This window comes from Prionailurus bengalensis, chromosome C2 (assembly GCF_016509475.1).
Source record: "Prionailurus bengalensis isolate Pbe53 chromosome C2, Fcat_Pben_1.1_paternal_pri, whole genome shotgun sequence".
Classification (NCBI taxonomy): Eukaryota; Metazoa; Chordata; class Mammalia; order Carnivora; family Felidae; genus Prionailurus; species Prionailurus bengalensis.
Genome location: NC_057350.1, coordinates 138,073,789 through 138,083,177, shown reverse-complemented (window position 1 = coordinate 138,083,177; position 9,389 = coordinate 138,073,789). Strand labels below are relative to the sequence as shown.

The 9,389-nt window shown below is 42.8% G+C and overlaps 2 pseudogenes; one reads left to right on the top strand and one right to left on the bottom strand.

Annotated features, from left to right (window-relative positions):
• Positions 1–455: 455 nt before the first annotated feature.
• Positions 456–1,921, bottom strand: LOC122492041 (annotated as a pseudogene).
• Positions 1,922–3,897: 1,976 nt separating this feature from the next.
• Positions 3,898–7,895, top strand: LOC122491040 (annotated as a pseudogene).
• Positions 7,896–9,389: the final 1,494 nt, after the last annotated feature.

Sequence of the window (9,389 nt, the reverse complement as noted above, 5' to 3'; positions counted from 1 at the left end):
ACAACAACCAAAAAAATCCCCACAATTCTACTATCTATCGTGGCAAAGGATAAACAAAGATAATTGCAACCTCGAAACTAATCCAATTTGCATCTAAAAATCCACTTTGAAATTTCAAAAGATGAACCCATGTTTTGTTTGTTTGTTTGCTTTAAAGATGATGTTATAGAATGAAATTTTCAAGGACCTAGAAGTCAAAAAACCTGGATGCAGCACAAATTCATCCGTTAATTAGCTATTACCCCACAGTAAGCCACTCTTTTCCATCTGGGCCTCCATTTTCTTCTGTAAAATGGGGCAGTAGAATTAGTTGATCTCTTACGTTTCTATCCAATAACAAAACATAGTATGTTTCTCTGCTAAGAGTACAGTATTCAGATTCTTCACATAAAGCTTAGTTAGGCTTATAAAATTATCGACACACCCTGTTTTGTGTTATCCCTTTTCTTTTCTTTTCTTTTCTTTTTTCATTTAAGACAGGGAATACTTCATTCAAACCCATCGGAGAAATGAATAGCTTGGATCTGTAACAAAGTGTTGTGTTTTAAAGCATTGATCAATAACTGTATATGAGAGTATACACTGCCACATACAAATTAACTGATCAGAGCACAACTTTTCAATGTTCAAAGCAGAATAAGCTTCCCTGTAAAACTGGTCCCTTTGTGATATTTTTAACTTTAGTACTCCTCTCCTTCTTCTTCACCCTCTCCTTCAACAGAATCCACACTAACTTCCTCATAATCCTTCTCAAGGGCAACCATGTCCTCAGAAAACTCTCCTTCCTCCATGCCGTCATCCACATGCCAGTAAACAAAGGCATGCTTGGCATACATCAGGTCAAACTTGTGGTCCAGGAGAGCCCAGGCCTCAGCAATGGCTGTGGTGTTGCTCAGCATGCACACATCTTGCTGTACCTTGGTGGCCAGGTCTCCACCAGGTACCACAGGGGAAGGCTGGTAATTAAGCCATCTTTGAAGCCAGTGGGGCACCAATTCACAAACTGGATGATACTCTTGGTCCTGATGGTGGCAATGGCAGCATTTACATCTTTGGGAGCCACATCACCATGGTACAACAGGCAATAAGCCATGTGTTTACCATGGCGAAGGCCACATTTCACCATCTGGTTGGCTGGCTCAGAGCATGCATTGGTGATCTCTGCAACAGAAAGCTGTTCATGGTGGGCTTTCTCAGTAGAAATGACGGGGGCATATGTGGCCAGAGGGAAGTAGGTGTGGGAATAGGGTCCCAGGGTGATCTGGAATTCTGTCAGATCAACATTCAGGGCTCCATCAAATCTGAGGGAAGCAGTGATGGAGGACACAATCTGACCTATCAAACTATTTAGGTTAGCATAGGTTGGGTGTTCAATATCGAGGCTCCTACAACAGATGTCATAGATGGCCTCATTGTCTATCATGAAGGTACAATCAGACTACTGCAGGTGGTGTGGGTAGTGAGGATGGAGTTGTAGGGCTCAGCTACAGCTGTGGAAACCTGGGGCGGGGGGGGCAGAAAAATGGAGAACTCCAGCTTTGACTCCTTGCCATAATCCACAGAGAGAAGTTCCATCAGCAGGGAGGTGAACCCAGAAATAGTTCCCCCTCCAAATCTGCGGAAAACTAAGCAGCTCTTGAAGACCTGCTTACTGGCCAGCCAGTTTCTGAATTCAATCCAAGACAAGGTCAATGATCGTCTTGCCAATGGTGTAGTGCTCTTGGTCATAGTTATTGGCAGCATCTTCCTTGCCTGTGATGAGCTGCTCGGGGTGGAAGAGCTGGTGGTAGGTGCCAGTGTGAACTTCATCAGTGACGGTGGATTCCAGCTCTACAAACACTGTCCTGGGCGCATGCTTGCCAGAACCTCTCACTGAAGAAGGTGTTGAAGGAGTCATCTCCTCCCCCAGTGGTCTTGTCACTTGGCGCCTACCCATCAGGCTGAATGCTGTGTTCCAGGCAATAGAGCTCCCAGCTGACACTGCCAATCTGAGCACCAGCCTGGCCAACACGGACAGAGATGCATTCACACACAGTTGTTGCTTTGCAGCTGCCAAGCAGATGGCAGAGAGGAAAAGGAGAGGTTGTTGCTTCCAACAGCGTGACTCTTAAGTAGCCAATGTAAGAGAACCTGTCCGCTTTGTTGTTGATTATAGGGTATATTCTTAAGATCATCCATGCCCTTCTAACAAATGGGTTTATCACTCAGAAGCAGCCATGCAAAAAACGAAAAAAAAATTGCGGAATGATCTGTTAAAGGTTCAGCTAGGGTGCCTGCTTAGGAACAATACACCGAAGACTTGAGACTCTGACCTCCAGGATGCAGTGTAGATGCTACTCCAATACTTGACATGTGGTACTATGTCTCCAATAACTTGAATACAAAAGTACAAGAACAAAGAGGAATATGAGTGTCCCCTCTTATCATCACACTCTGTAGCCCACTTGTGGCATTTGTGCTTTCAGTTCCATAACCCTAGGCTCCTAGGTTCTAATTCCCAAAAGAGGAACACTTGCCAGGGGATGCAAGGTGGTTCCACTGAACCAGAAGCTGTACCTACCACTTGGATAGCCTGAATTCTCCACGGAAGTGATCACAGAAAGGAGTTAATGTACTCGCTGAGATAATCAACCTTGATTACCATGAGATCTTAGGGTTGCTTCTACACAGTATGTAAAAATACAGACATTCACTAAGACATCTCTTAGTATGTGTTTTGTACAGAAATTGTTTATGTGACTTGTCATGCGTTTTTTCCCAGAGCCACATATACACAATCAAGGGGGGTGCTTAGTTGGCTTGTACTCCATATCTGGCCTGGGGGTCAGAACTGGCCCTTCTGTTCCTGACACCAAGTGGGATTACCATGCCTCACCAACTTGAGCCAGACCAGGCTGGCCCCCTGGAATGGATTAGGCGGGGAAGAGGAATATGCAGATGCCCAGACTCTTAGAACTGTGAGATATAATAAAAGAAACCAAAAATCCAGCTCGCTCAGGACTGCACATAGGCAAACTTAATGACTAACCATAAATCACAATCCGGATTGTCCCCTGAATCGGGACTCCAACCGGGCTGTTCAATGCGGGGCTTCCCCAGTCAGAAGTTTGGATGTTGTTAAGTACTTGATTTGATGTATTAAGCCTTCTTTGTTCTTCTCTGTACTTCTCTCCCTCTATATGTTTACTATATAATTGTTTAATTCCTTATATTCCCTTTCCCTTATAATCAATAAATTCTTTCTCCACAAAACCAGAAGTGTGGTTATCGTGAATACTTACTATTATTCAGAACAGTATCTCTACACCTACTACTAACTGTCATTGGCCAATTAGAACAACTATTATCCAGTAACACAGGACAACAAAGGACTTAAAATCCTCAGTCTGGGGTCTGGGTCACCCCACTAGGCAAGCATACCAGTGAGAGTACTTGCACAAGGTGAGGAACTCTATACTGGATGGTGGAGGAGAAAAATGAGAAGTATTACAGCCTCAGGGCCCACTGAAGAAGCAGTAGTAGCTTTTAACTGACCTTCCTGCCTTATCTCTTCTAGGAAAATGTACCTTGAAAGTGACTCTGTGACTGGTTGGACTTGTACCTCTACTTTCCAGGAAGATGTCCTCTTGTTCTAACAAACAAACAAACAAACAAACAAATGTCCCATATTTTAGCTTGTGAACTAGATACAACTAGAGGTCATAAACGGATCTCGATGGTGCAAGGGGCAGACTGTAAGACCCCTTTTTTGCAATTTGCAGATTGTACTGGCTTCACTTATCCCCCAGACAGCTGCCATCACAACCAACATACACAGAATTTTTGTTACTTGAGACCAACCAGCCACACTGGAGTCCCCATATTCTCCTGCCTCTTTCTAACTGAGATTCAGATGAAATGCCACACCAAAGAGCATTTGTTCTGGCTTCTAAGAAGCTGCTGAAGACGCTGGACGGTGCACACCGGTAGTGCTGAAGGGCAAACTGTGGTGCAAACCTTGACCAGGAAGAGCAAAGAGATGGAAAAGAACCAGGTAGATAAGTTCTCTTTCCTTTTCTCCCTCCAATGGAATGTTCTCAGTAGTGATTTCACCATGCAGCCTGGCCAAGTGGGTTGACCTGCTAAGTGACTTGCTATCTCTTTCAACTTCCTGTGAAGTAATAGCCTGTATGTTACCTCGCCCTGCTTACCATCCTTCCCTGCCTCACTTCCTTTTCTCTCACTCTTGCTGCCCTGGACTCATATCTCTCATAAAAAACATCAACACCTAGTCCTTGCCTCAGTTGCCTCAGATTCTATTTTCTAGAGAACCTACGTTAGATAAGTACAATATTCAGACTCCTTTGAAGTCAGATATGCCCGTGCAACTGAATTCTAACCCAGGGAATACAAGGAGAAATTATGTATCCCACTTCCAAAGTTGGCACAAATTTGCTCTTTTCTACACAAACAAACTAGAAAGGAGAAAGAAAAAGAAAACCTGGGAACATTTCGAAGCCTCTCCATGGCAGAGCCTTGGTTAGCCTGTGTCCCTAAATGACAGTAGAGGAGTGCTATGTGCTCACTTGTGCACATTCCCATTACTATTACATTAACAAAAAATAAGCTTCTATTATGTTTGAAACATATTTGAGGTCTACTGGTCACTGCAATCAGCATACCCTGGTTAACAGACTTAAACCAGCAACTATTAAAGTTATTAGACCAGCAACTACAAATAGTGAAGATGAAGAGTCTAAAAAAGATATGATGCAAAAGCTAGGAGTCATATTTTCTTTTTTTTTTCTTTTTTGCTGCCAGTTTTCCTGAAACCATATCTTGTTTGTAAATTTGTATAAATGAAGTAAAGCAACAAAGTCACGATTCATTTCTCCAAAATTTACAGTTAACAGGTCTTCTTTACAAGCCATTCCCACCCAGTCACCCTTCAACCCATCTTCTCACACCTTCAGAAAAAAAAAAAGCCAAATGATCTGAACTGGCAGGTGTTCATCCATGCAAACATCTTCATGCAGGTTTTACCAACAAAGGCTTCAGTCCTAGGAATGCAAGAGAAACTATGCTAGATGCAATCATTGAAACTAACAGACTCCTTCCTTTCTATCCCTACATGTTACCAACAAATGAGAGCAATTTTTCTCTAAAAAGTAGAAAAATCCCCATGCGAGGAGCACCTCATTTCTGATATTATGAGTAAATGGTGAGTAAATCTGAGTAAATGGTGCCCTCTGATCTTAAAAACTCAGGAGGACAGCGTGGCCCATAACCATGACTCCCATTTGCAATCGCTGCTTAATCTCTTACACAAACCACTCAAATGTCTCCACCCACTTCATTCTCTTTCTCCCTCTTGGTACCCACATCATCCCTCCCTAAAGATAAGCTTGTGGTAGAGTGGAAATGGGAGAGTTCTTGCTTTTCTCTCCCTGCTCTGTATTCAGTAAGAAAGCACAGATGCTGGGTCAGTCATGTGCTAATAAAGGATGGCAGCTGCATACCAGAGAAGCTGTGAAGGAGAGATACAATCCAAACCAAAGACCAGGGAGGAGATGAGTCAGGAGCACAGGATGAAGTCAACATCTGTGGCTTCTGCTGGAGGGAAAGGAATAGTTCATAGATCTTGCTAGATCTCAGCCTCGCTAACATGACATCTTAAATGGAGGAAAAACTGTACATTATCTTTGTTCATTCAACATACACTCACAGGGAAATTACTATGCTTAGAACTTGCAGAACACCAGGGGCAATCACCAGTGCAATGTACAAGATAATTAGATATGTGCTCTGATGGAGCTTGTGGGCTAGTCTAGAAACTCCATACTATACTCTCAACAAGGGATTCATTCCCACCGGCTTTCTTAAGAAAAATAAATTGCAAAAGTGATTATTATCATTATCCTAAACATCACTTATAAAACTTCTAAAAGCATCCTCTCATGGTTAAGATATAAATCTCAAGACCCTGGCTTCTGAACTAAAAATCAAAACAGAAGTTCTGATAAATTGAAATTCCCTACTATCTCTCCACGTTCTTTCCTCCTCTAAGGTCTTTAAATGCACTCTCTGATTTTTAAAAATGAACCTTTTTGTCATATCAGGGAGAGGTGACACGAAACAGTGCTAGATTAGTGTGCAGATTGAATACATCTTTTTGCTAATTAAAATATCAGGTACGGGCTGAACAAAGGCAAATGCCAGGAAACTTCATTCTTCATAGGTGGTGTTTTGCAAATGGAAGACTGCTCGCACACGAGAACGGGTAGAATGGCTGGATCCTCCCTCAGAAAGTCAAAGCTGGGGCATAATGGGGCCCAGTATGTACAGCCTGACAGACAAGTGGGATGAGGGGAAAGGAAGGGAATAAGTCCTGGCACGTGTTTAAAGCAACCCTGGATGTGAAAATGGCTCGGTGGTTATATTATTTTTGATATCTTTATCAGTTAGAGACACATCATGACATACTGATGTCTGAAGCAATATGAGTCTAGAGTTTGCTTTAAAATATGTCATTAAAAAGGACCACAAAACATGGATATTTGTTAAAACTAGGTCATGGGCACAGGGGTAAAATCTGTCTATTTTGTGTGTTTGAAAATTTTCATTATAAAATATCTTTTGAAGAGCTACACACTGGGTCAGAAAGTTGTATACAGCTGAGGTACCAAGCTGTGAGCCTCTAACTGTAGCAGCTGTTACAGCACCGATAAATAGAAAATTCATGAACCTTTATTGCTCATCGTCACCGAGACATTGCTGCATAGTGTGAGGAGTTTCCTCATATTTGGGGAGGAGAGTCCTGATGAGGTAAAAAAAAAAAAAATAGGATCACAGTCGCTCTTTGTTGTGGCACCTCAGAGGCGGCAGGCTGCTTTGGGAAGAAGCTGAACAACTCTTTTCCAGCTACTGGCTGCCAGAAACTCATCAATGTGGATGATGAATGCAAACCCCGTAGCTTTTGTAAGAAGCGAATGGCCACAGAAGTTGCTGCTGATGCTGTGGGTGAAGAACGGAAGGGTTACACGGTCTGACTTAGTGGTGGCAACGACAAACCAGGCTTCTCCATGAGGCAGAGTGTCTTGACCCACGGCCGTGTCCGCCTGCTGCTGAGTAAGGGGCATTCCTCATACAGACGAAGGAGGACTGGAGAAAGAAAGCACAAATCTGTCTGGGGTTGCACTGTGAAAGCCAATCTCAATGTTCTCAACTTGGTCCTTGTACAAAAGGCGAGAAGGACATTCCTGGACCACTGATACTACGGGGCCTCATCACCTGGGGCCTAAAGAGCCCCTAAAGAGCTCACCTAAAAAAGCTAGCAGAAGCCACAAACTTTTCAGTCCCTCTAAAGAAGACGATGTCCACCAGTATGTTGTGAGAAAGCCCCTAAATAAAGAAGGTAAGAAACTTACAACCAAAGTGCCCAAGATTCAGCATTTTGTTACTCCGTACATAATCTACCACAAATGGCGCATTTCTCTGAAGAAACAGCATACGAAGTAAAATAAGGAAGACGCTGCAGAATATGCTAAATTTCTAGGGGCGCCTGGGTGGCGCAGTCGGTTAAGCGTCCGACTTCAGCCAGGTCACGATCTCACACTCCGTGAGTTCGAGCCCCGCGTCGGGCTCTGGGCTGATGGCTCAGAGCCTGGAGCCTGTTTCCGATTCTGTGTCTCCCTCTCTCTCTGCCCCTCCCCCGTTCATGCTCTGTCTCTCTCTGTCCCAAAAATAAATAGACGTTGAAAAAAAAAATTAAAAAAAAAAAAAGAATATGCTAAATTTCTGGCCAAGAGAATAAAGAAGGCCAAAGAAAAATGCCAGGGACAGATTGCCAAGAGACAGGGGCTGTCCTCCCTGAGAGCTTCTACCTTTAAGTCTGAGTCCAGTCAAAAATGAGACTTTTCAGGGTGCCTGGGTGGCTCAGCTGGTTGAGCATCTGACTTCAGCTCAGGTCATGATCTCATGGTTCATGAGTTTGAGCCCCACATAGGGCTCTTTGCTGTTAGCACAGACCCTGCTTCAGATCCTTTCTCTCCTTCTCTCTCTGCCTCTGCCTCTCTCTTTCTCTCTCAAAAATAAATAAACATTTTCTAAAAACTTAAAAAAAACCCAAAATTTTCTAAGAGTAACAAATAAGATCAGACATAAAAAAAAAAAAAGGATCACGGTCTTTGTTCTCTACACAAACTCATCCCAGATGCCACCTGTCTCCTTCTCCATATGGTTGAGAACCAACTCATGTTTACCTAATTCTACTATTTCTATATATTTCATCCCGATCCAAAAACATGCGCATGGCTGCCTCTACTATGATATATTTCCCATGCCCATTACTTAACCTAACAGTAATTATTTTTCCATATCATGAATCTCTCCCAATCAGTAATAATGACGCTCCCACCAGCTCTTGTTTAATTTTTCCTAAAAAAATGAACCCACATCTGTATTGAATGAACCCTTCTCTCCAGCCAGTGTTCCCTCACTTCCCAACCCCCACAGGGACCAGCCCAGGGCTGGGCTGACTTCAGGCAAATAGTCTTTAGCTTCACTTATAGAGCTACTAACTAAATACTGGGATTTAAGCATGAACAGTTCATTCATTGATCCAATAGACAATTGTTAAGCACTTATTATGTGCCATGTGTTACAGCTACAAAAGTAAATCAATGAGATATTAACCTCGAAGAAGGTGAAAATCTAGCATGTGCGATAAATGCAAAAACAATTGCAATAGGTTGTAGGAAAAAAAATGCAGTTAGATACGTATGCTAGGTAGAGCGGCAACCTCAGTGAATATACTCACTTCAACTTTTTGGAATTAGGAGGTACGGCTATGAGGACTGGGCTTCCAAAGATGAAAAAAATTCCTGATTTTGCCTCTGGAAGGTAGAGCAGTAGTTTGTCAGGCATGTGTAAGAAAGCTTAGACATGCATTATAAAAATTCCATGAAGCTAGAACTAATAAAGGGAAGTCATAAGAGATAAGGTTGGAGGAAAAGAATATGAAGCTTCTTAACGCTATAAACCTTGTGATATAGTCCACAGAAAATAAAAAGTCACTGAAAGCTTTTAAGCAGGGCTGCCAAACAATAATACTTGCATTTTAGAAAAAACTTCCCTGTGGTAGAGTAGGAGACGACTCTGAAGGCTCAGGGCGAGGCCACAGGATGATTGTAGCTGTCCAGAGGACAGAAGACATACACCTGAATAAAGGCAATGACAGAGAAAGTGGACTCAGATGGCCCATAAATGTATTTACTGGCCTTGTATAAACCTTTATTTCTCCCCCAAAAGAGTCTATTTCCTCTAATAAGTCACCCTGAGAGACTATTGGGGAAAATCGGGGAGCAAGAATATTTGCCTGCTGTGCCCTATTATTCATTCCCTACAGATTT